Source organism: Oncorhynchus clarkii, chromosome 20 (genome assembly GCF_045791955.1).
Source record: "Oncorhynchus clarkii lewisi isolate Uvic-CL-2024 chromosome 20, UVic_Ocla_1.0, whole genome shotgun sequence".
NCBI lineage: Eukaryota > Metazoa > Chordata > Actinopteri > Salmoniformes > Salmonidae > Oncorhynchus > Oncorhynchus clarkii.
The window spans coordinates 52525773-52551192 of record NC_092166.1 but is presented as its reverse complement, the minus strand read 5'-3'; the positions used below and the strand labels follow the sequence as shown (position 1 = coordinate 52551192).

Below are 25420 nucleotides of genomic sequence, written 5' to 3'. Positions count from 1 at the left end.
GCATGCTGTAGGTAGTGGGATCGATGCCCGCATTCCCCAAAAACAATTTTTTTTGTGGATCCAAGAAAGCTCCAGTTCACACTTCATGCATCCTTGTCTTACGACAACCTACTGTCATGTAACAATGACAAGCAACTTGACAATTCACATGCATGTGACTCACAATTTTGACACTCAAAATGTACATCATAACCAGTACAGGGATCAAACCCATGACCTTGGCGTTATTAGCATCACACTCTAACCAACTGAGCTAACCCGCCATTTGGTATTTTCTCAATTGTGGAAATGCACCAAGCCTCTGCAAGTGCTGGCATGTAAACAAACAAGTCCACCAACAGCATAGCCTGACAAGACTGGACCCTCTAGGTTGCTTCTTGCGGAAATTCCAAACGGCTGGGGAATTAGCTCAAATGCTTGGCATGCGTGAGGTAGTGGGATCGATGCCTGCATTCTCCAAAAGCAAATTCTTTCATGGATCCAAGAAAACTCCAGTTCACACTTCATGCAGCCTTGTCTTACGACAACCTACTGTCATGTAAACAATGACAAGAAACTGTCATGTAACAATGACAAGAAACTCTCATGTAACCCTGATGTCACAATGTCAGATGAAAAAGAAAGACATTACTTACTTTCAGAGAGCAGCGTATCACACACTCTAACCAACTGAGCTAACCGGCCGCTGGCTACAGAGCACAGTTGTTGAGATGCACCGAGCCTCTGCAAGTGCTGGAGCACAAACTAACAAGTCCACCAACAGCATAGCCTGACAAGACTGGACACTCTTGGTTGCTCCTTGTGGCAATCCCAAACAGCTGGGGAATTTGATCAATTGGTATTGTGTTTGCTTAGCATGCTGTAGGTAGTGGGATCGATGCCCGCATTCCCCAAAAACTATTTTTTTTGTGGATCCAAGAAAGCTCCAGTTCACACTTCATGCAGCCTTGTCTTACGACAACCTACTGTCATGTAACAATGACAAGCAACTTTCCTGTAACACTTATGTCAAAATGTCAGATGAAAAAGCAAGAAATTACTTACTTTCAGAGGAGCAGCGTAGCACACACCATTGAGGCCCACAAACAAAGCTGTGGATAGTTTCCTTGAAGCCAGAGCATGAAGAAAGAACAAATACAAATGCCGAAACCCGGGATCGAACCAGGGACCTTTAGATCTTCAGTCTAAAGCTCTCCCAACTGAGCTATTTCGGCAATTCACTAATTTTATTTCTGTGGCACCCTTGACAATTCACATGCATGTGACTCACAATTTTGACACTCAAAATGTACATCATAGCCAGTACGGGGATCGAACCCATGACCTTGGCGTTATTAGCACCACACTCTAACCAACTGAGCTAACCGGCCATTTGCTATTTTGCTCAATTGTTGAAATGCACCGAGCCTCTGCAAGTGCTGGCACGTAAACAAACAAGTCCACCAACAGCATAGCCTGACAAGACTGGACCCTCTAGGTTGCTTCTTGCGGAAATTCCAAACGGCTGGGGAATTAGCTCAAATGCTTTGCATGCGTGAGGTAGTGGGATCGATGCCTGCATTCTCCAAAAGAAAATTCTTTCATGGATCCAAGAAAACTCCAGTTCACACTTCATGCAGCCTTGTCTTACGACAACCTACTGTCATGTAAACAATGACAAGAAACTGTCATGTAACAATGACAAGAAACTCTCATGTAACCCTGATGTCACAATGTCAGATGAAAAAGAAAGACATTATTTACTTTCAGAGAGCAGCGTATCACACACTCTAACCAACTGAGCTAACCGGCCGCTGGCTACAGAGCACAGTTGTTGAGATGCACCGAGCCTCTGCAAGTGCTGGAGCACAAACTAACAAGTCCACCAACAGCATAGCCTGACAAGACTGGACACTCTTGGTTGCTCCTTGTGGCAATTCCAAACAGCTGGGGAATTTGATCAATTGGTATTGTGTTTGCTTAGCATGCTGTAGGTAGTGGGATCGATGCCCGCATTCCCCAAAAACATTTTTTTTTGTGGATCCAAGAAAGCTCCAGTTCACACTTCATGCAGCCTTGTCTTACGACAACCTACTGTCATGTAACAATGACAAGCAACTTGACAATTCACATGCATGTGACTCACAATTTTGACACTCAAAATGTACATCATAACCAGTACAGGGATCAAACCCATGACCTTGGCGTTATTAGCATCACACTCTAACCAACTGAGCTAACCCGCCATTTGGTATTTTCTCAATTGTGGAAATGCACCAAGCCTCTGCAAGTGCTGGCATGTAAACAAACAAGTCCACCAACAGCATAGCCTGACAAGACTGGACCCTCTAGGTTGCTTCTTGCGGAAATTCCAAACGGCTGGGGAATTAGCTCAAATGCTTGGCATGCGTGAGGTAGTGGGATCGATGCCTGCATTCTCCAAAAGCAAATTCTTTCATGGATCCAAGAAAACTCCAGTTCACACTTCATGCAGTCTTACGACAACCTACTGTCATGTAACAATGACAAGCAACTTTCCTGTAACACTTATGTCAAAATGTCAGATGAAAAAGCAAGAAATTACTTACTTTCAGAGGAGCAGCGTAGCACACACCATTGAGGCCCACAAACAAAGCTGTGGATAGTTTCCTTGAAGCCAGAGCATGAAGAAAGAACAAATACAAATGCCGAAACCCGGGATCGAACCAGGGACCGTTAGATCTTCAGTCTAAAGCTCTCCCAACTGAGCTATTTCAGCAATTCACTAATTTTATTTCTGTGGCACCCTTGACAATTCACATGCATGTGACTCACAATTTTGACACTCAAAATGTACATCATAGCCAGTACGGGGATCGAACCCATGACCTTGGCGTTATTAGCACCACACTCTAACCAACTGAGCTAACCGGCCATTTGCTATTTTGCTCAATTGTTGAAATGCACCGAGCCTCTGCAAGTGCTGGCACGTAAACAAACAAGTCCACCAACAGCATAGCCTGACAAGACTGGACCCTCTAGGTTGCTTCTTGCGGAAATTCCAAACGGCTGGGGAATTAGCTCAAATGCTTTGCATGCGTGAGGTAGTGGGATCGATGCCTGCATTCTCCAAAAGAAAATTCTTTCATGGATCCAAGAAAACTCCAGTTCACACTTCATGCAGCCTTGTCTTACGACAACCTACTGTCATGTAAACAATGACAAGAAACTGTCATGTAACAATGACAAGAAACTCTCATGTAACCCTGATGTCACAATGTCAGATGAAAAAGAAAGACATTATTTACTTTCAGAGAGCAGCGTATCACACACTCTAACCAACTGAGCTAACCGGCCGCTGGCTACAGAGCACAGTTGTTGAGATGCACCGAGCCTCTGCAAGTGCTGGAGCACAAACTAACAAGTCCACCAACAGCATAGCCTGACAAGACTGGACACTCTTGGTTGCTCCTTGTGGCAATTCCAAACAGCTGGGGAATTTGATCAATTGGTATTGTGTTTGCTTAGCATGCTATAGGTAGTGGGATCGATGCCCGCATTCCCCAAAAACATTTTTTTTTGTGGATCCAAGAAAGCTCCAGTTCACACTTCATGCAGCCTTGTCTTACGACAACCGACTGTCATGTAACAATGACAAGCAACTTTCCTGTAACACTGATGTCAAAATGTCAGATGAAAAAGCAAGAAATTACTTACTTTCAGAGGAGCAGCGTAGTACACACCATTGAGGCCCACAAACAAAGCTGTGGATAGTTTCCTTGAAGCCAGAGCATGAAGAAAGAACAAATACAAATGCTGAAACCCGGGATCGAACCAGGGACCTTTAGATCTTCAGTCTAACGCTCTCCCAACTGAGCTATTTCGGCAATTCACTAATTTGATTTCTGTGGCACCCTTGACAATTCACATGCATGTGACTCACAATTTTGACACTCAAAATGTATATCATAGCCAGTACGGGGATCGAACCCATGACCTTGGAGTTATTAGCACCACACTCTAACCAACTGAGCTAACCGGCCATTTGCTATTTTGCTCAATTGTTGAAATGCACCGAGCCTCTGCAAGTGCTGGCACGTAAACAAACAAGTCCACCAACAGCATAGCCTGACAAGACTGGACCCTCTAGGTTGCTTCTTGCGGAAATTCCAAACGGCTGGGGAATTAGCTCAAATGCTTTGCATGCGTGAGGTAGTGGGATCGATGCATGCATTCCCCAAAAGCATATTCTTTCATGGATCCAAGAAAACTCCAGTTCACACTTCATGCAGCCTTGTCTTACGACAAACTACAGTCATGTAAACAATGACAAGAAACTGTCATGTAACAATGACAAGAAACTCTCATGTAACACTGATGTCACAATGTCAGATGAAAAAGAAAGACATTAGAGAGAAAATAGCGGGCCTCAATGGCGGGCCTTCATGCAGCCTTGTCTTACGACAACCTACTGTCATGTAAACAATGACAAGAAACTGTCATGTAACAATGACAATAAACTCTCATGTAAACCTGATGTCACAATGTCAGATGAAAAAGAAAGACATTACTTACTTTCAGAGAGCAGCGTATCACACACTCTAACCAACTGAGCTAACCGGCCGCTGGCTACAGAGCACAGTTGTTGAGATGCACCGAGCCTCTGCAAGTGCTGGAGCACAAACTAACAAGTCCACCAACAGCATAGCCTGACAAGACTGGACACTCTTGGTTGCTCCTTGTGGCAATTCCAAACAGCTGGGGAATTTGATCAATTGGTATTGTGTTTGCTTAGCATGCTATAGGTAGTGGGATCGATGCCCGCATTCCCCAAAAACATTTTTTTTTGTCGATCCAAGAAAGCTCCAGTTCACACTTCATGCAGCCTTGTCTTACGACAACCTACTGTCATGTAACAATGACAAGCAACTTTCATGTAACAATGCCAAGAAACTCTCATGTAACACTGATGTCACAATGTCAGATGAAAAAGAAAGACATTACTTACTTTCAGAGAGCAGCGTATCACACACTCTAACCAACTGAGCTAACCGGCCGCTGGCTACAGAGCACAGTTGTTGAGATGCACCGAGCCTCTGCAAGTGCTGGAGCACAAACTAACAAGTCCACCAACAGCATAGCCTGACAAGACTGGACACTCTTGGTTGCTCCTTGTGGCAATTCCAAACAGCTGGGGAATTTGATCAATTGGTATTGTGTTTGCTTAGCATGCTGTAGGTAGTGGGATCGATGCCCGCATTCCCCAAAAACATTTTTTTTTGTGGATCCAAGAAAGCTCCAGTTCACACTTCATGCAGCCTTGTCTTACGACAACCTACTGTCATGTAACAATGACAAGCAACTTGACAATTCACATGCATGTGACTCACAATTTTGACACTCAAAATGTACATCATAACCAGTACAGGGATCAAACCCATGACCTTGGCGTTATTAGCATCACACTCTAACCAACTGAGCTAACCCGCCATTTGGTATTTTCTCAATTGTGGAAATGCACCAAGCCTCTGCAAGTGCTGGCATGTAAACAAACAAGTCCACCAACAGCATAGCCTGACAAGACTGGACCCTCTAGGTTGCTTCTTGCGGAAATTCCAAACGGCTGGGGAATTAGCTCAAATGCTTGGCATGCGTGAGGTAGTGGGATCGATGCCTGCATTCTCCAAAAGCAAATTCTTTCATGGATCCAAGAAAACTCCAGTTCACACTTCATGCAGTCTTACGACAACCTACTGTCATGTAACAATGACAAGCAACTTTCCTGTAACACTGATGTCAAAATGTCAGATGAAAAAGCAAGAAATTACTTACTTTCAGAGGAGCAGCGTAGCACACACCATTGAGGCCCACAAACAAAGCTGTGGATAGTTTCCTTGAAGCCAGAGCATGAAGAAAGAACAAATACAAATGCCGAAACCCGGGATCGAACCAGGGACCTTTAGATCTTCAGTCTAACGCTCTCCCAACTGAGCTATTTCGGCAATTCACTAATTTTATTTCTGTGGCACCCTTGACATTTCACATGCATGTGACTCACAATTTTGACACTCAAAATGTACTACATAGCCAGTACGGGGATCAAACCCATGACCTTGGAGTTATTAGCACCACACTCTAACCAACTGAGCTAACCAGCCATTTGCTATTTTGCTCAATTGTTGAAATGCACCGAGCCTCTGCAAGTGCTGGCACGTAAACAAACAAGTCCACCAACAGCATAGCCTGACAAGACTGGACCCTCTAGTATGCTTCTTGCGGAAATTCCAAACGGCTGGGGAATTAGCTCAAATGCTTTGCATGCGTGAGGTAGTGGGATCGATGCCTGCATTCTCCAAAACCAAATTCTTTCATGGATCCAAGAAAACTCCAGTTCACACTTCATGCAGCCTTGTCTTACGACAACCTACTGTCATGTAACAATGACAAGCAACTTTCCTGTAACACTGATGTCAAAATGTCAGATGAAAAAGCAAGAAATTACTTACTTTCAGAGGAGCAGCGTAGCACACACCATTGAGGCCCACAAACAAAGCTGTGGATAGTTTCCTTGAAGCCAGAGCATGAAGAAAGAACAAATACAAATGCTGAAACCCGGGATCGAACCAGGGACCTTTAGATCTTCAGTCTAACGCTCTCCCAACTGAGCTATTTCGGCAATTCACTAATTTTTTTTCACCCTTGACAATTCACATGCATGTGACTCACAATTTTGACACTCAAAATGTATATCATAGCCAGTACGGGGATCGAACCCATGACCTTGGCGTTATTAGCACCACACTCTAACCAACTGAGCTAACCGGCCATTTGCTATTTTGCTCAATTGTTGAAATGCACCGAGCCTCTGCAAGTGCTGGCACGTAAACAAACAAGTCCACCAACAGCATAGCCTGACAAGACTGGACCCTTTAGGTTGCTTCTTGCGGAAATTCCAAACGGCTGGGGAATTAGCTCAAATGCTTTGCATGCGTGAGGTAGTGGGATCGATGCCTGCATTCTCCAAAAGCATATTCTTTCATGGATCCAAGAAAACTCCAGTTCACACTTCATGCAGCCTTGTCTTACGACAACCTACTGTCATGTAAACAATGACAAGAAACTGTCATGTAACAATGACAAGAAACTCTCATGTAACCCTGATGTCACAATGTCAGATGAAAAAGAAAGACATTACTTACTTTCAGAGAGCAGCGTATCACACACTCTAACCAACTGAGCTAACCGGCCGCTGGCTACAGAGCACAGTTGTTGAGATGCACCGAGCCTCTGCAAGTGCTGGAGCACAAACTAACAAGTCCACCAACAGCATAGCCTGACAAGACTGGACACTCTTGGTTGCTCCTTGTGGCAATTCCAAACAGCTGGGGAATTTGATCAATTGGTATTGTGTTTGCTTAGCATGCTATAGGTAGTGGGATCGATGCCCGCATTCCCCAAAAACATTTTTTTTTGTGGATCCAAGAAAGCTCCAGTTCACACTTCATGCAGCCTTGTCTTACGACAACCGACTGTCATGTAATAATGACAAGCAACTTTCCTGTAACACTGATGTCAAAATGTCAGATGAAAAAGCAAGAAATTACTTACTTTCAGAGGAGCAGCGTAGTACACACCATTGAGGCCCACAAACAAAGCTGTGGATAGTTTCCTTGAAGCCAGAGCATGAAGAAAGAACAAATACAAATGCTGAAACCCGGGATCGAACCAGGGACCTTTAGATCTTCAGTCTAACGCTCTCCCAACTGAGCTATTTCGGCAATTCACTAATTTGATTTCTGTGGCACTCTTGACAATTCACATGCATGTGACTCACAATTTTGACACTCAAAATGTATATCATAGCCAATACGGGGATCGAACCCATGACCTTGGAGTTATTAGCACCACACTCTAACCAACTGAGCTAACCGGCCATTTGCTATTTTGCTCAATTGTTGAAATGCACCGAGCCTCTGCAAGTGCTGGCACGTAAACAAACAAGTCCACCAACAGCATAGCCTGACAAGACTGGACCCTCTAGGTTGCTTCTTGCGGAAATTCCAAACGGCTGGGGAATTAGCTCAAATGCTTTGCATGCGTGAGGTAGTGGGATCGATGCATGCATTCCCCAAAAGCATATTCTTTCATGGATCCAAGAAAACTCCAGTTCACACTTCATGCAGCCTTGTCTTACGACAACCTACAGTCATGTAAACAATGACAAGAAACTGTCATGTAACAATGCCAAGAAACTCTCATGTAACACTGATGTCACAATGTCAGATGAAAAAGAAAGACATTAGAGAGAAAATAGCGGGCCTCAATGGCGGGCCTTCATGCAGCCTTGTCTTACGACAACCTACTGTCATGTAAACAATGACAAGAAACTGTCATGTAACAATGACAATAAACTCTCATGTAAACCTGATGTCACAATGTCAGATGAAAAAGAAAGACATTACTTACTTTCAGAGAGCAGCGTATCACACACTCTAACCAACTGAGCTAACCGGCCGCTGGCTACAGAGCACAGTTGTTGAGATGCACCGAGCCTCTGCAAGTGCTGGAGCACAAACTAACAAGTCCACCAACAGCATAGCCTGACAAGACTGGACACTCTTGGTTGCTCCTTGTGGCAATTCCAAACAGCTGGGGAATTTGATCAATTGGTATTGTGTTTGCTTAGCATGCTATAGGTAGTGGGATCGATGCCCGCATTCCCCAAAAACATTTTTTTTTGTCGATCCAAGAAAGCTCCAGTTCACACTTCATGCAGCCTTGTCTTACGACAACCTACTGTCATGTAACAATGACAAGCAACTTTCATGTAACAATGCCAAGAAACTCTCATGTAACACTGATGTCACAATGTCAGATGAAAAAGAAAGACATTACTTACTTTCAGAGAGCAGCGTATCACACACTCTAACCAACTGAGCTAACCGGCCGCTGGCTACAGAGCACAGTTGTTGAGATGCACCGAGCCTCTGCAAGTGCTGGAGCACAAACTAACAAGTCCACCAACAGCATAGCCTGACAAGACTGGACACTCTTGGTTGCTCCTTGTGGCAATTCCAAACAGCTGGGGAATTTGATCAATTGGTATTGTGTTTGCTTAGCATGCTGTAGGTAGTGGGATCGATGCCCGCATTCCCCAAAAACATTTTTTTTTGTGGATCCAAGAAAGCTCCAGTTCACACTTCATGCAGCCTTGTCTTACGACAACCTACTGTCATGTAACAATGACAAGCAACTTGACAATTCACATGCATGTGACTCACAATTTTGACACTCAAAATGTACATCATAACCAGTACAGGGATCAAACCCATGACCTTGGCGTTATTAGCATCACACTCTAACCAACTGAGCTAACCCGCCATTTGGTATTTTCTCAATTGTGGAAATGCACCAAGCCTCTGCAAGTGCTGGCATGTAAACAAACAAGTCCACCAACAGCATAGCCTGACAAGACTGGACCCTCTAGGTTGCTTCTTGCGGAAATTCCAAACGGCTGGGGAATTAGCTCAAATGCTTGGCATGCGTGAGGTAGTGGGATCGATGCCTGCATTCTCCAAAAGCAAATTCTTTCATGGATCCAAGAAAACTCCAGTTCACACTTCATGCAGTCTTACGACAACCTACTGTCATGTAACAATGACAAGCAACTTTCCTGTAACACTGATGTCAAAATGTCAGATGAAAAAGCAAGAAATTACTTACTTTCAGAGGAGCAGCGTAGCACACACCATTGAGGCCCACAAACAAAGCTGTGGATAGTTTCCTTGAAGCCAGAGCATGAAGAAAGAACAAATACAAATGCCGAAACCCGGGATCGAACCAGGGACCTTTAGATCTTCAGTCTAACGCTCTCCCAACTGAGCTATTTCGGCAATTCACTAATTTTATTTCTGTGGCACCCTTGACATTTCACATGCATGTGACTCACAATTTTGACACTCAAAATGTATATCATAGCCAGTACGGGGATCAAACCCATGACCTTGGAGTTATTAGCACCACACTCTAACCAACTGAGCTAACCAGCCATTTGCTATTTTGCTCAATTGTTGAAATGCACCGAGCCTCTGCAAGTGCTGGCACGTAAACAAACAAGTCCACCAACAGCATAGCCTGACAAGACTGGACCCTCTAGTATGCTTCTTGCGGAAATTCCAAACGGCTGGGGAATTAGCTCAAATGCTTTGCATGCGTGAGGTAGTGGGATCGATGCCTGCATTCTCCAAAACCAAATTCTTTCATGGATCCAAGAAAACTCCAGTTCACACTTCATGCAGCCTTGTCTTACGACAACCTACTGTCATGTAAACAATGACAAGAAACTGTCATGTAACAATGACAAGAAACTCTCATGTAACCCTGATGTCACAATGTCAGATGAAAAAGAAAGACATTACTTACTTTCAGAGAGCAGCGTATCACACACTCTAACCAACTGAGCTAACCGGCCGCTGGCTACAGAGCACAGTTGTTGAGATGCACCGAGCCTCTGCAAGTGCTGGAGCACAAACTAACAAGTCCACCAACAGCATAGCCTGACAAGACTGGACACTCTTGGTTGCTCCTTGTGGCAATTCCAAACAGCTGGGGAATTTGATCAATTGGAATTGTGTTTTCCCTTAGCATGCTATAGGTAGTGGGATCGATGCCCGCATTCCCCAAAAACATTTTTTTTTGTGGATCCAAGAAAGCTCCAGTTCACACTTCATGCAGCCTTGTCTTACGACAACCTACTGTCATGTAACAATGACAAGCAACTTTCCTGTAACACTGATGTCAAAATGTCAGATGAAAAAGCAAGAAATTACTTACTTTCAGAGGAGCAGCGTAGCACACACCATTGAGGCCCACAAACAAAGCTGTGGATAGTTTCCTTGAAGCCAGAGCATGAAGAAAGAACAAATACAAATGCCGAAACCCGGGATCGAACCAGGGACCTTTAGATCTTCAGTCTAACGCTCTCCCAACTGAGCTATTTCGGCAATCCACTAAATGTATTTCTGTGGCACCCTTGACAATTCACATGCATGTGACTCACAATTTTGACACTCAAAATGTACATCATAACCAGTACAGGGATCGAACCCATGACCTTGGCATTATCAGCATCACACTCTAACCAACTGAGCTAACCCTCCTTTTGGTATTTTGCTAAATTGTGGAAATGCACCTAGCCTCTGCAAGTGCTGGCATGTAAACAAACAAGTCCACCAACAGCATAGCCTGACAAGACTGGACCCTCTAGGTTGCTTCTTGCGGAAATTCCAAACGGCTGGAGAATTAGCTCAAATGCTTTGCATGCGTGAGGTAGTGGGATCGATTCCTGCATTCTCCAAAAGCATATTCTTTCATGGATCCAAGAAAGCTCCAGTTCACACTTCATGCAGCCTTGTCTTACGACAACCTACTGTCATGTAACAATGACAAGCAACTTTCCTGTAACACTGATGTCAAAATGTCAGATGAAAAAGCAAGAAATTACTTACTTTCAGAGGAGCAGCGTAGCACACACCATTGAGGCCCACAAACAAAGCTGTGGATAGTTTCCTTGAAGCCAGAGCATGAAGAAAGAACAAATACAAATGCCGAAACCCGGGATCGAACCAGGGACCTTTAGATCTTCAGTCTAACGCTCTCCCAACTGAGCTATTTCGGCAAATCACTAACTTTTTTTCACCCTTGACAATTCACATGCATGTGACTCACAATTTTGACACTCAAAATGTACATCATAACCAGTACGGGGATCGAACCCATGACCTTGGCGTTATTAGCACCACACTCTAACCAACTGAGCTAACCGGCCATTTGCTATTTGGCTCAATTGTTGAAATGAACCGAGCCTCTGCAAGTGCTGGCACGTAAACAAACAAGTCCACCAACAGCATAGCCTGACAAGACAGGACCCTCTAGGTTGCTTCTTGCGGAAATTCCAAACGGCTGGGGAATTAGCTCAAATGCTTTGCATGCGTGAGGTAGTGTGATCGATGCCTGCATTCTCCAAAAGCAAATACTTTCAAGGATCCAAGAAAACTCCAGTTCACACTTCATGCAGCCTTGTCTTACGCGAACCAGGGACCTTTAGATCTTCAGTCTAACGCTCTCCCAACTGAGCTATTTCGGCAATCCACTAAAAGTATTTCTGTGGCACCCTTGACAATTCACATGCATGTGACTCACAATTTTGACACTCAAAATGTACATCATAACCAGTACAGGGATCGAACCCATGACCTTGGCATTATCAGCATCACACTCTAACCAACTGAGCTAACCCTCCTTTTGGTATTTGGCTAAATTGTGGAAATGCACCTAGCCTCTGCAAGTGCTGGCATGTAAACAAACAAGTCCACCAACAGCATAGCCTGACAAGACTGGACCCTCTAGGTTGCTTCTTGCGGAAATTCCAAACGGCTGGAGAATTAGCTCAAATGCTTTGCATGCGTGAGGTAGTGGGATCGATTCCTGCATTCTCCAAAAGCATATTCTTTCATGGATCCAAGAAAGCTCCAGTTCACACTTCATGCAGCCTTGTCTTACGACAACCTACTGTCATGTAACAATGACAAGCAACTTTCCTGTAACACTGATGTCAAAATGTCAGATGAAAAAGCAAGAAATTACTTACTTTCAGAGGAGCAGCGTAGCACACACCATTGAGGCCCACAAACAAAGCTGTGGATAGTTTCCTTGAAGCCAGAGCATGAAGAAAGAACAAATACAAATGCCGAAACCCGGGATCGAACCAGGGACCTTTAGATCTTCAGTCTAACGCTCTCCCAACTGAGCTATTTCGGCAATTCACTAATTTTATTTCTGTGGCACCCTTGACATTTCACATGCATGTGACTCACAATTTTGACACTCAAAATGTATTACATAGCCAGTACGGGGATCAAACCCATGACCTTGGAGTTATTAGCACCACACTCTAACCAACTGAGCTAACCGGCCATTTGCTATTTTGCTCAATTGTTGAAATGCACCGAGCCTCTGCAAGTGCTGGCACGTAAACAAACAAGTCCACCAACAGCATAGCCTGACAAGACTGGACCCTCTAGGTTGCTTCTTGCGGAAATTCCAAACGGCTGGGGAATTAGCTCAAATGCTTTGCATGCGTGAGGTAGTGGGATCGATGCCTGCATTCTCCAAAAGCAAATTCTTTCATGGATCCAAGAAAACTCCAGTTCACACTTCATGCAGCCTTGTCTTACGACAACCTACTGTCATGTAAACAATGACAAGAAACTGTCATGTAACAATGACAAGAAACTCTCATGTAACACTGATGTCACAATGTCAGATGAAAAAGAAAGACATTACTTACTTTCAGAGAGCAGCGTATCACACACTCTAACCAACTGAGCTAACCGGCCGCTGGCTACAGAGCACAGTTGTTGAGATGCACCGAGCCTCTGCAAGTGCTGGAGCACAAACTAACAAGTCCACCAACAGCATAGCCTGACAAGACTGGACACTCTTGGTTGCTCCTTGTGGCAATTCCAAACAGCTGGGGAATTTGATCAATTGGTATTGTGTTTGCTTAGCATGCTATAGGTAGTGGGATCGATGCCCGCATTCCCCAAAAACATTTTTTTTTGTGGATCCAAGAAAGCTCCAGTTCACACTTCATGCAGCCTTGTCTTACGACAAACTACTGTCATGTAACAATGACAAGCAACTTTCCTGTAACACTGATGTCAAAATGTCAGATGAAAAAGCAAGAAATTACTTACTTTCAGAGGAGCAGCGTAGCACACACCATTGAGGCCCACAAACAAAGCTGTGGATAGTTTCCTTGAAGCCAGAGCATGAAGAAAGAACAAATACCGAAACCCGGGATCGAACCAGGGACCTTCAGATCTTCAGTCTAACGCTCTCCCAACTGAGCTATTTCGGCAACTCATTAAATGTATTTCTGTGGCACCCTTGACAATTCACATGCATGTGACTCACAATTTTGACACTCAAAGTGTACATCATAACCAGTACGGGGATCGAACCCATGACCTTGGCGTTATTAGCACCACACTCTAACCAACTGAGCTAACCGGCCATTTGCTATTTTGCTCAATTGTTGAAATGCACCGAGCCTCTGCAAGTGCTGGCACGTAAACAAACAAGTCCACCAACAGCATAGCCTGACAAGACTGGACCCTCTAGGTTGCTTCTTGCGGAAATTCCAAACGGCTGGGGAATTAGCTCAAATGCTTTGCATGCGTGAGGTAGTGGGATCGATGCCTGCATTCTCCAAAAGCAAATTCTTTCATACATAAGGGAACATTTCGGCATTTCGTGTATGATCAGTGAAAAAGTCCATATTGCAAATGTACGGTCCCTTACTAGACGTCCGAAAACATTTGTAAAATTTGCGGTCGGCGTCGGCCCGTGCGGTAGGGCCAGACCTACCGGGAAGTCATCAAATGAACTTTGTCGGACATTCGGTTTCCGTTTTATAAAATAAACAAGTTTTGGACCATTTTTCCGCTATCCCGGAAATTCCCACAAGAGGGCATACGGAATCATATGGCAATTTGGCAAAACATCACGAATCACGACGGGGCCTTATCTCGAAAACGGAAAATATTTTGAAGCCGAAACTTGGTGAGCGTAGGTTTGGCATAATGGGCAGTTGGCCCCGAACAAGATGGCGTCTAGGCCTCAACGGTTTTTGAGTTATGGCCGTTTTTCTGGGATTAAAGGTCCAAAATGGAAGTAGAGAAATTATTTTTCCACTTCAGGTCAAAGTCAAGGAGCCTCCGGTGTCAATAAAAAAAGAACCAGACATTTATCTATCGTCATTTAAGAGAAACGGAACAATGACAACTTGTTGATGGTCACAAATAGGCTTTTTTTTTTTTTCAACGGTTACAGATCCAGTTGCAGGGTGTTCATACGAATCTTTTTAAAGTGTGCTGCGGAGCTCTGCGAGATTTCTGTGATTTTCTATGATTTTCTGAAATAACACACACATACTAAACCCTCCGTAAATAACTTAGTTCTTAACGTAAAGACTTAAAACTCAGGATTATGTAAAAGCATACCCCAATGAGGATATGTGGTGACTTATAGCTTCCTGTGCCAACCGGAAGTGCCATAATTGGTGTCTCAGGGGCTGTTTCGAAGGGTTAAAAAAGTCTGATCTGTCCAAAACTTCATATATGTGATTAGGCAACCCCCATGAACTGTAAATCAGTCATTTTTCCCCAAAAAAATCAAAGGAAAAAAAAATCACACTAAAACACAACTTGGATGGAGGGACGTATTGGGGTGCGTAGAGACAGACAGTGGCTGCAATAGTTAGCTTTGTTGGAGCTAAAAAAGAACCGTCAGACCTAGAGTTCTTAAACTTTAGAAACCTGTTCTAGACCTCCGGTCGATGGTACGTGGTGAGTTACGTGGCTCTAGACGGTTCTCGGACCGAGAAACAGCCTCGTACATTTGCAATACCTTCAATTCATTTTGACCATCACAAAAATGACGACGTTTAGAAAAGTCTCAGAGACGCAAGGCTAGGTGCATTGAAACCGGCTCGGCCCATAGAGACGGACCCCAACGTTTCTGTCCGATAGCTCGTTCAAGGACCCTGTAGCAAGGCATGGAAAAAAGTGGATTTTCAGCACCAGTTAGGGTTTTTCTCGGACACCAAATGACCTATCGAGCCGAAACTCGGGATTCGGGGTCGCCTCACATAGGACTTCACATAATGTCCGAACTGGACCCGCAGCTAGAACGTAACTATGTGTTTTACCTTTTTATTATGTTTTAAACTAAAGGCGCTGTGAATTATGGGACTGCTCTGACATATGTGATAGTTGGCTTCTAAATGAGTAGTAAAAAGTGGGTTTGGTGTCATAATGACATCTAATTGACTGATGGACACTGACTTGCTAGTTGACTTTTGTGCATTTGCAATATGTTTAAACGGAGAGGGACCATCACCAAAATGGCATTCTGAAATCAACACAAAAAATGGCATCACCATAGTCTCCAGACTGTGCTGAGTTCAACGAGCTATCCCGCTTGACCGTAGCTCGCTCGGTCTAAGCGCAACGACCATTAGAAAAGTAGGCCCAAAATGAAGCCTGCCCCACAATGTCATTTGCTTTTGAGTGACAGTGAGAGAACCGTTTAGGTGAGAAGAAAAATTCCACCACATGAATGTTCCTAAGGTCCTCCCGATCCGTGCAAGCCTAACCTTGACCGTGTGGCATTAACCCTTAACAGTAAAACAGTGTTTTTTGATCTCACAGATTACAGTGTCATCTCTCCCCATAGGAATACATTGCCTGCACCCCTAATTTCAACCTGAAGTCTATATGGGTTATGAATGCCGTATGAACCTGTCTTCGGTACCAGTCCATCAAGCCACTATGAGGTCTACCTGTGTTGATTCTGAGCTTCCTGGACCAACCGGAAGTGGTTAAAATGCCCCTAAAAGTGTTTACCCATACCCTGCCTGCAGTTTGACAGACATAGTGCATTCAACCCTGTGTAAATCAGTCAGTTCTTAACGTAAGGACTTAAAACTCAGGATTCTGTAACAGCATACCCCAATGAGGATATGTGTTGATTTATAGCTTCCTGTGCCAACCGGAAGTGCCATAATTGGTGTCTCAGGGGCTGTTTCGAGGGGTTAAAAAAGTCTGATCTTTCCAAAACTTCATATGTGTGATTAGGCAACCCCCATGAACTGTAAATCAGTCATTTTTCCCCAAAAAATTCAAAGGAAAAAAAAATCACACTAAAACACAACTTGGAAGGAGGGACGTATTGGGGTGCGTAGAGACAGACAGTGGCTGCAATAGTTAGCTTTGTTGGAGCTAAAAAAGAACCGTCAGACCTAGAGTTCCGAAACTTTAGAAACCTGTTCTAGACCTCCGGTCGATGGTACGTGGCTCTAGACGGTTCTCGGACCGAGAAACAGCCTCGTACGTTTGCAATACCTTCAATTCATTTTGACCATCACAAAAATGACGACGTTTAGAAAAGTCTCAGAGACGCAAGGCTAGGTGCATTGAAACCGGCTCGGCCCATAGAGACGGACCCCAACATTTCTGTCCGATAGCTCGTTCAAGGACCCCGTAGCAAGGCATGGAAAAAAAGTGGATTTTCAGCACCAATTAGGGTTTTTCTCGGACACCAAATGACCTATCGAGCCGAAACTCGGGATTCGGGGTCGCCTCACATAGGACTTCACATAATGTCCGAACTGGACCCGCAGCTAGAACGTAACTATGTGTTTTACCTTTTTATTATGTTTTAAACTGAAGGCGCTGTGAATTATGGGCCTGCTCTGACATATGTGATAGTTGGCTTCTAAATGAGTAGGAAAAAGTGGGTTTGGTGTCAATTGATATCCGTTTGGTGTCATAATGACATCTAATTGACTGATGGACACTGACTTGCTAGTTGACTTTTGTGCATTTGCAATATGTTTAAACGGAGAGGGACCATCACCAAAATGTCATTCTGAAATCAACACAAAAAATGGCATCACCATAGTCTCCAGACTGTGCCGAGTTCAACGAGACGCCCCGCTTGACCGTAGCTCGTTCTGAGTGCAGCGAACTTGAAAAAAAGAAGGCCCAAAATGAAGCCTGCCCCACAATGTCATTTGATTTTGGGTGGCAGTGAGAGAACCGTTAGGGTGAGAAGCACAATTCGACCTCAGGTGCGTTCCTGAGGTCCTCCCGATCCGTGCAAGCCTAACCTTGACCGTGTGACATTAACCCTTCACAGTAAAAAGAAGGTGTTTACTTGAAACAGCTTGCTTTGACTTCTCTCCCCATAGGAATACATTGCCTGCACCTCTAAATTCAACCTGAAGCCTATGTGGGTTATGAATGCCTTATGAACCTGTCTTCTAAGACAGTCCATCAGGCCACTATGAGGTCTACCTGTGTCGAATCTAAGCTTCCTGGAGCAACCGGAAGTGGTTAAAATCACCCTAAAAGTGTATACCCATACACTGCCTGCAGTTTGATAGACATAGTGCATTCAACCCTGTGTAGATCAGTCAATTCTTAACGTAAAGACTTAAAACTCAGGATTCTGTAAGTGGCTATGTCAACCAAGATATGTGTTAACTTATAGCTTCCTGTGCCAACCGGAAGTGCCATAATTGGTGTCTCAGGGGCTGTTTCGAGGGGTTAAAAAAGTCTGATCTCTCCAAAATGTCATATGTGTGACTAAGTAACCCTTCTGAACTGTAAATCAGTCATTTATCCCAACAGATGTCAAAGAAAACCTCCCTCACACACACACAGGAAGGATGGAGTGATAAAGTGCGGTGCTTAAAGACACAGAGAGCAGGAAATGGCATTACCATAATCCCTAGGCCGTGCCGAGTTCAACGAGATATCCCTCTTGACCGTAGCTCGCTCGGTCTAGGCGCAGCGACCATTAGAATAGTAGGCCCAAAATGTAGCCTGCCCCACAATGTCATTTGATTTTGGGTGAGAGTGAGAGAACCGTTAGGGTGAGAAGAAAAATTCCACCACAGGAATGTTCCTAAGGTCCTCTCGATCCGTGCAAGCCTAACCTTGACCGTGTGGCATTAACCCTTAACAGTAAAACAGTGTTTTTTGATCTCACAGATTACAGTGTCATCTCTCCCCATAGGAATACATTGCCTGCACCCCTAATTTCAACCTGAAGTCTATATGGGTTATGAATGCCGTATGAACCTGTCTTCGGTACCAGTCCATCAGGCCACTATGAGGTCTACCTGTGTTGATTCTAAGCTTCCTGGACCAACCGGAAGTGGTTAAAATCACCCTAAAAGTGTTTACCCATACCCTGTCTGCAGTTTGATAGACATAGTGCATTCAACCCTGTGTAAATAAGTCAATTCTTAACGTAAGGACTTAAAACTCAGGATTCTGTAACAGCATACCCCAATGAGGATATGTGTTGATTTATAGCTTCCTGTGCCAACCGGAAGTGCCATAATTGGTGTCTCAGGGGCTGTTTCGAAGGGTTAAAAAAGTCAGATCTGTCCAAAACTTCATATATGTGATTAGGCAACCCCCATGAACTGTAAATCAGTCATTTTCCCCCAAAAAATCAAAGGAAAAAAAAATCACACTAAAACACAACTTGGATGGAGGGACGTATTGGGGTGCGTAGAGACAGACAGTGGCTGCAATAGTTAGCTTTGTTGGAGCTAAAAAAGAACCGTCAGACCTAGAGTTCCGAAACTTTAGAAACCTGTTCTAGACCTCCGGTCGATGGTACGTGGTGAGTTACGTGGCTCTAGACGGTTCTCGGACCGAGAAACAGCCTCGTACATTTGCAATACCCTCAATTCATTTTGACCATCACAAAAATGACGACGTTTAGAAAAGTCTCAGAGACGCAAGGCTAGGTGCATTGAAACCGTCTCGGCCCATAGAGACGGACCCCAACGTTTCTGTCCGATAGCTCGTTCAAGGACCCTGTAGCAAGGCATGGAAAAAAGTGGATTTTCAGCACCAATTAGGGTTTTTCTCGGACACCAAATGACCTATCGAGCCGAAACTTGGGATTCGGGGTCGCCTCAGCTAGGCTAACACATAACATAAGAAATGGACCCGCAGCTAGAACGTAACTACGTGTTTTATGGTTTTTTTATGGTTTGAACCGAAGGCGTTGTGAATTTTGGGCCAGCTCTGAAGTATGTAATAGTTGGCTACTAAACGAGTTGGAAAAAGTGGGTTTGGTGTCAGTTTGTATCAGTTTGGTGTCAGAATGATATCTAATTGACTGATGGACTCTTGTCCACTTGACTCTTGTACATTTGCAATATGTTTAAACAGTGAGGTACCATCACCAAAAGCGACATTCTGAAATCAACCCTAACGAGCGATTGAGATGAACCAGAATCACTGCAAAGCCATCCCGAGTTCATCGGGCCAGTCAATTTCACATTCCTGCAGGATTTTTATAGCATGACCAATTGGTGATGGTACCTGCCCATTGAAACATATTGCAAATGCACAGTGACTTTGAAAAAGTAAGGAAACATAAACAATTTTTTTTTATTTTTGGGTGACCAGTTGCACGTGCATTTGCAATATGATTCTATAGTGAAAAAACATCACCAAATGCGACATTCTGAAATCTACCCTAACGAGCGATTGAGATGAACCAGAATCACTGCAAAGCCATCCCGAGTTCATCGGGCCAGTCAATTTCACATTCCTGCAGGATTTTTATAGCATGACCAATTCGTGATGGTACCTGCCCATTAAAACATATTGCAAATGCACAGTGACTTTGAAAAAGTAAGGAAACATAAACAAATGGACATAATGAAATCATCATTTTTTTTCTTCCGGTTACCAGTTGCACGCGCATTTGCAATATGATTCTATAGTGAAAAAACATCACCAAATGGACATGATGAAATCAACACAACGAGTGATGGAAATGAACAACTATCACTGCCCGGCCGTCCCGAGTTCATCAGTTCAGTCAATTTTGGCCCCCAAAAAAATTGACTTTTGACTTTGACTTTTGACTTCCTGTGAAATCATATTGCAAATGGACAAATCATTTTCCTTATGCACAAGTAAAAAAAATAAAATTATGATAAAACATTTTACAAAAGTATATTCATACACTTCTTACACATGATTAATTGTCTTAAAATCGAAACAATTTCGAAAAACGGTCCAGAAAGCACTTTTTTTAGTTTTTAAAGTTTAAAAAAAAAATCACATTTTCGACTTTTGACATCCTATTAAATCATATTGCAAATGGACAAAACATATGCCTTATGCACAAGTAAAAAAAAATAAAAAATTATGATAATAAAATACGAATAAAGTATGTTGATACAGTTCTTATACGTGTGTAATTGACACAAAATTCGAAAGAATTTTGAAAAACGGTCCAGAAAGCACTTTTTTAAGGATGTGTGAAGTTTTTTACCAAATTTTGACATTTTTGACTTTTGACTTCCTATGAAATCATATTCCAAATGGAGAAAACATATGCCTTATGCACAAGTAAAAAAAAAAAAAAAAAATGATAATAAAGTATGACTAAAGTATGTTGATAAAGTTCTTATACATGTGTAATTGACATAAAAATTGAAAGAATTTTGAAAAACGGTCCAGAAAGCACTTTTTTAAGGATGTGTGAAGTTTTTTACCAAATTTTGACATTTTTGACTTTTGACTTTTGACTTCCTATGAAATCATATTGCAAATGGACAATGCCTTATGCGCATGTAATTAAAAAAAAAAATGTGATATCAAAATTGGACAAAAGTATATTCATACAGTTCTTACACATGTGTAATTGACAAAAAAAGTGAAAGAATTTCGAAAAACGGCCCAGAAAGCACTTTTTTAAGGGGTGATAAGTTTTGGAAAAAAAAATCATTTTTTCAAAATTTTGCTTTTGGATGTTGACTTGGGTTGCATTTCCAACATGAAAAACCCCGGTGGAGCGCACTCGCCCCCTGTTGGATTTTTGAGGTGTTACAATTGGCAATTGCCATATGGCATTTGCCATATACTTTGCACGAATCAACGCCGCTTTGGGTGGTATTGGACATCGTGTAAATGGTTTGTCCAATGCCAATATCTTGCCATTAATTTTTGTCCAATTCAGGGGGGTATTCCCTTACATGGATCCAAGAAAACTCCAGTTCACACTTCATGCAGCCTTGTCTTACGACAACCTACTGTCATGTAACAATGACAAGCAACTTTCCTGTAACACTGATGTCAAAATGTCAGATGAAAAAGCAAGAAATTACTTACTTTCAGAGGAGCAGCGTAGTACACACCATTGAGGCCCACAAACAAAGCTGTGGATAGTTTCCTTGAAGCCAGAGCATCAAGAAAGAACAAATACAAATGCCGAAACCCGGGATCGAACCAGGGACCTTTAGATCTTCAGTCTAACGCTCTCCCAACTGAGCTATTTCGGCAATTCACTAATTTGATTTCTGTGGCACCCTTGACAATTCACATGCATGTGACTCACAATTTTGACACTCAAAATGTATATCATAGCCAGTACGGGGATCGAACCCATGACCTTGGAGTTATTAGCACCACACTCTAACCAACTGAGCTAACCGGCCATTTGCTATTTTGCTCAATTGTTGAAATGCACCGAGCCTCTGCAAGTGCTGGCACGTAAACAAACAAGTCCACCAACAGCATAGCCTGACAAGACTGGACCCTCTAGGTTGCTTCTTGCGGAAATTCCAAACGGCTGGGGAATTAGCTCAAATGCTTTGCATGCGTGAGGTAGTGGGATCGATGCATGCATTCCCCAAAAGCATATTCTTTCATGGATCCAAGAAAACTCCAGTTCACACTTCATGCAGCCTTGTCTTACGACAACCTACAGTCATGTAAACAATGACAAGAAACTGTCATGTAACAATGACAAGAAACTCTCATGTAACACTGATGTCACAATGTCAGATGAAAAAGAAAGACATTAGAGAGAAAATAGCGGGCCTCAATGGCGGGCCTTCATGCAGCCTTGTCTTACGACAACCTACTGTCATGTAAACAATGACAAGAAACTGTCATGTAACAATGACAAGAAACTCTCATGTAAACCTGATGTCACAATGTCAGATGAAAAAGAAAGACATTACTTACTTTCAGAGAGCAGCGTATCACACACTCTAACCAACTGAGCTAACCGGCCGCTGGCTACAGAGCACAGTTGTTGAGATGCACCGAGCCTCTGCAAGTGCTGGAGCACAAACTAACAAGTCCACCAACAGCATAGCCTGACAAGACTGGACACTCTTGGTTGCTCCTTGTGGCAATTCCAAACAGCTGGGGAATTTGATCAATTGGTATTGTGTTTGCTTAGCATGCTATAGGTAGTGGGATCGATGCCCGCATTCCCCAAAAACATTTTTTTTTGTCGATCCAAGAAAGCTCCAGTTCACACTTCATGCAGCCTTGTCTTACGACAACCTACTGTCATGTAACAATGACAAGCAACTTTCCTGTAACACTGATGTCAAAATGTCAGATGAAAAAGCAAGAAATTACTTACTTTCAGAGGAGCAGCGTAGCACACACCATTGAGGCCCACAAACAAAGCTGTGGATAGTTTCCTTGAAGCCAGAGCATGAAGAAAGAACAAATGCCGAAACCCGGGATCGAACCAGGGACCTTTAGATCTTCAGTCTAACGCTCTCCCAACTGAGCTATTTCGGGAATTCACTAATTTTATTTCTGTGGCACCCTTGACAATTCACATGCATGTGACTCACAATTTTGACACTCAAAATGTACATCATAGCCAGTACGGGGATCAAACCCATGACCTTGGCGTTATTAGCACCACACTCTAACCAACTGAGCTAACCGGCCATTTGCTATTTTGCTCAATTGTTGAAATGCACCGAGCCTCTGCAAGTGCTGGCACGTAAACAAACAAGTCCACCAACAGCATAGCCTGACAAGACTGGACCCTCTAGGTTGCTTCTTGCGGAAATTCCAAACGGCTGGGGAATTAGCTCAAATGCTTTGCATGCGTGAGGTAGTAGGATCGATGCCTGCATTCTCCAAAAGCAAATTCTTTCAAGGATCCAAGAAAACTCCAGTTCACACTTCATGCAGCCTTGTCTTACGACAACCTACTGTCATGTAAACAATGACAAGAAACTGTCATGTAACAATGCCAAGAAACTCTCATGTAACACTGATGTCACAATGTCAGATGAAAAAGAAAGACATTACTTACTTTCAGAGAGCAGCGTATCACACACTCTAACCAACTGAGCTAACCGGCCGCTGGCTACAGAGCACAGTTGTTGAGATGCACCGAGCCTCTGCAAGTGCTGGAGCACAAACTAACAAGTCCACCAACAGCATAGCCTGACAAGACTGGACACTCTTGGTTGCTCCTTGTGGCAATTCCAAACAGCTGGGGAATTTGATCAATTGGTATTGTGTTTGCTTAGCATGCTATAGGTAGTGGGATCGATGCCCGCATTCCCCAAAAACAATTTTTTTTGTGGATCCAAGAAAGCTCCAGTTCACACTTCATGCAGCCTTGTCTTACGACAACCTACTGTCATGTAACAATGACAAGCAACTTGACAATTCACATGCATGTGACTCACAATTTTGACACTCAAAATGTACATCATAACCAGTCTTTGATCAAACCCATGACCAAGGCGTTGTTAGCATCACACTCTAACCAACTGAGCTAACCCGCCATTTGGAATTTTCTCAATTGTGGAAATGCACCAAGCCTCTGCAAGTGCTGGCATGTAAACAAACAAGTCCACCAACAGCATAGCCTGACAAGACTGGACCCTCTAGGTTGCTTCTTGCGGAAATTCCAAACGGCTGGGGAATTAGCTCAAATGCTTGGCATGCGTGAGGTAGTGGGATCGATGCCTGCATTCTCCAAAAGCAAATTCTTTCATGGATCCAAGAAAACTCCAGTTCACACTTCATGCAGTCTTACGACAACCTACTGTCATGTAACAATGACAAGCAACTTTCCTGTAACACTGATGTGAAAATGTCAGATGAAAAAGCAAGAAATTACTTACTTTCAGAGGAGCAGCGTAGCACACACCATTGAGGCCCACAAACAAAGCTGTGGATAGTTTCCTTGAAGCCAGAGCATGAAGAAAGAACAAATACAAATGCCGAAACCCGGGATCGAACCAGGGACCTTTAGATCTTCAGTCTAACGCTCTCCCAACTGAGCTATTTCGGCAATTCACTAATTTTATTTCTGTGGCACCCTTGACATTTCACATGCATGTGACTCACAATTTTGACACTCAAAATGTACTACATAGCCAGTACGGGGATCAAACCCATGACCTTGGAGTTATTAGCACCACACTCTAACCAACTGAGCTAACCAGCCATTTGCTATTTTGCTCAATTGTTGAAATGCACCGAGCCTCTGCAAGTGCTGGCACGTAAACAAACAAGTCCACCAACAGCATAGCCTGACAAGACTGGACCCTCTAGGTTGCTTCTTGCGGAAATTCCAAACGGCTGGGGAATTAGCTCAAATGCTTTGCATGCGTGAGGTAGTGGGATCGATGCCTGCATTCTCCAAAAGCAAATTCTTTCATGGATCCAAGAAAACTCCAGTTCACACTTCATGCAGCCTTGTCTTACGACAACCTACTGTCATGTAAACAATGACAAGAAACTGTCATGTAACAATGACAAGAAACTCTCATGTAACACTGATGTCACAATGTCAGATGAAAAAGAAAGACATTACTTACTTTCAGAGAGCAGCGTATCACACACTCTAACCAACTGAGCTAACCGGCCGCTGGCTACAGAGCACAGTTGTTGAGATGCACCGAGCCTCTGCAAGTGCTGGAGCACAAACTAACAAGTCCACCAACAGCATAGCCTGACAAGACTGGACACTCTTGGTTGCTCCTTGTGGCAATTCCAAACAGCTGGGGAATTTGATCAATTGG

The 25420-nt window shown here is 43.4% G+C and overlaps 23 non-coding genes across 23 annotated transcripts; all 23 read right to left on the bottom strand.

Moving 5' to 3' along the window:
* Window positions 1-1141: 1141 nt before the first annotated feature.
* On the bottom strand, window positions 1142-1214 carry trnaf-gaa (transfer RNA phenylalanine (anticodon GAA)). Its single transcript has one exon. It is a non-coding gene; the product is annotated as a tRNA-Phe (tRNA).
* Window positions 1215-1296: 82 nt separating this feature from the next.
* On the bottom strand, window positions 1297-1370 carry trnai-aau (transfer RNA isoleucine (anticodon AAU)). The gene has a single exon. It is a non-coding gene; the product is annotated as a tRNA-Ile (tRNA).
* A 1294-nt stretch (window positions 1371-2664) lies between these two features.
* Window positions 2665-2737, bottom strand: trnaf-gaa (transfer RNA phenylalanine (anticodon GAA)). Its single transcript has one exon. It is a non-coding gene; the product is annotated as a tRNA-Phe (tRNA).
* An 82-nt stretch (window positions 2738-2819) lies between these two features.
* On the bottom strand, window positions 2820-2893 carry trnai-aau (transfer RNA isoleucine (anticodon AAU)). The gene has a single exon. It is a non-coding gene; the product is annotated as a tRNA-Ile (tRNA).
* Window positions 2894-3772: 879 nt separating this feature from the next.
* trnaf-gaa (transfer RNA phenylalanine (anticodon GAA)) lies at window positions 3773-3845 on the bottom strand. The gene has a single exon. It is a non-coding gene; the product is annotated as a tRNA-Phe (tRNA).
* Window positions 3846-3927: 82 nt separating this feature from the next.
* On the bottom strand, window positions 3928-4001 carry trnai-aau (transfer RNA isoleucine (anticodon AAU)). Its single transcript has one exon. It is a non-coding gene; the product is annotated as a tRNA-Ile (tRNA).
* Window positions 4002-5887: 1886 nt separating this feature from the next.
* trnaf-gaa (transfer RNA phenylalanine (anticodon GAA)) lies at window positions 5888-5960 on the bottom strand. Its single transcript has one exon. It is a non-coding gene; the product is annotated as a tRNA-Phe (tRNA).
* Window positions 5961-6561: 601 nt separating this feature from the next.
* On the bottom strand, window positions 6562-6634 carry trnaf-gaa (transfer RNA phenylalanine (anticodon GAA)). The gene has a single exon. It is a non-coding gene; the product is annotated as a tRNA-Phe (tRNA).
* A 76-nt stretch (window positions 6635-6710) lies between these two features.
* Window positions 6711-6784, bottom strand: trnai-aau (transfer RNA isoleucine (anticodon AAU)). The gene has a single exon. It is a non-coding gene; the product is annotated as a tRNA-Ile (tRNA).
* Window positions 6785-7663: 879 nt separating this feature from the next.
* Window positions 7664-7736, bottom strand: trnaf-gaa (transfer RNA phenylalanine (anticodon GAA)). Its single transcript has one exon. It is a non-coding gene; the product is annotated as a tRNA-Phe (tRNA).
* An 82-nt stretch (window positions 7737-7818) lies between these two features.
* Window positions 7819-7892, bottom strand: trnai-aau (transfer RNA isoleucine (anticodon AAU)). Its single transcript has one exon. It is a non-coding gene; the product is annotated as a tRNA-Ile (tRNA).
* Window positions 7893-9778: 1886 nt separating this feature from the next.
* trnaf-gaa (transfer RNA phenylalanine (anticodon GAA)) lies at window positions 9779-9851 on the bottom strand. Its single transcript has one exon. It is a non-coding gene; the product is annotated as a tRNA-Phe (tRNA).
* Window positions 9852-10888: 1037 nt separating this feature from the next.
* Window positions 10889-10961, bottom strand: trnaf-gaa (transfer RNA phenylalanine (anticodon GAA)). Its single transcript has one exon. It is a non-coding gene; the product is annotated as a tRNA-Phe (tRNA).
* Window positions 10962-11562: 601 nt separating this feature from the next.
* Window positions 11563-11635, bottom strand: trnaf-gaa (transfer RNA phenylalanine (anticodon GAA)). The gene has a single exon. It is a non-coding gene; the product is annotated as a tRNA-Phe (tRNA).
* A 76-nt stretch (window positions 11636-11711) lies between these two features.
* On the bottom strand, window positions 11712-11785 carry trnai-aau (transfer RNA isoleucine (anticodon AAU)). The gene has a single exon. It is a non-coding gene; the product is annotated as a tRNA-Ile (tRNA).
* A 919-nt stretch (window positions 11786-12704) lies between these two features.
* trnaf-gaa (transfer RNA phenylalanine (anticodon GAA)) lies at window positions 12705-12777 on the bottom strand. The gene has a single exon. It is a non-coding gene; the product is annotated as a tRNA-Phe (tRNA).
* A 1029-nt stretch (window positions 12778-13806) lies between these two features.
* On the bottom strand, window positions 13807-13879 carry trnaf-gaa (transfer RNA phenylalanine (anticodon GAA)). The gene has a single exon. It is a non-coding gene; the product is annotated as a tRNA-Phe (tRNA).
* An 82-nt stretch (window positions 13880-13961) lies between these two features.
* On the bottom strand, window positions 13962-14035 carry trnai-aau (transfer RNA isoleucine (anticodon AAU)). The gene has a single exon. It is a non-coding gene; the product is annotated as a tRNA-Ile (tRNA).
* A 7796-nt stretch (window positions 14036-21831) lies between these two features.
* Window positions 21832-21904, bottom strand: trnaf-gaa (transfer RNA phenylalanine (anticodon GAA)). The gene has a single exon. It is a non-coding gene; the product is annotated as a tRNA-Phe (tRNA).
* Window positions 21905-21986: 82 nt separating this feature from the next.
* trnai-aau (transfer RNA isoleucine (anticodon AAU)) lies at window positions 21987-22060 on the bottom strand. The gene has a single exon. It is a non-coding gene; the product is annotated as a tRNA-Ile (tRNA).
* Window positions 22061-23092: 1032 nt separating this feature from the next.
* On the bottom strand, window positions 23093-23165 carry trnaf-gaa (transfer RNA phenylalanine (anticodon GAA)). Its single transcript has one exon. It is a non-coding gene; the product is annotated as a tRNA-Phe (tRNA).
* Window positions 23166-23247: 82 nt separating this feature from the next.
* trnai-aau (transfer RNA isoleucine (anticodon AAU)) lies at window positions 23248-23321 on the bottom strand. The gene has a single exon. It is a non-coding gene; the product is annotated as a tRNA-Ile (tRNA).
* A 1293-nt stretch (window positions 23322-24614) lies between these two features.
* On the bottom strand, window positions 24615-24687 carry trnaf-gaa (transfer RNA phenylalanine (anticodon GAA)). Its single transcript has one exon. It is a non-coding gene; the product is annotated as a tRNA-Phe (tRNA).
* Between the last annotated feature and the right edge of the window lie 733 nt (window positions 24688-25420).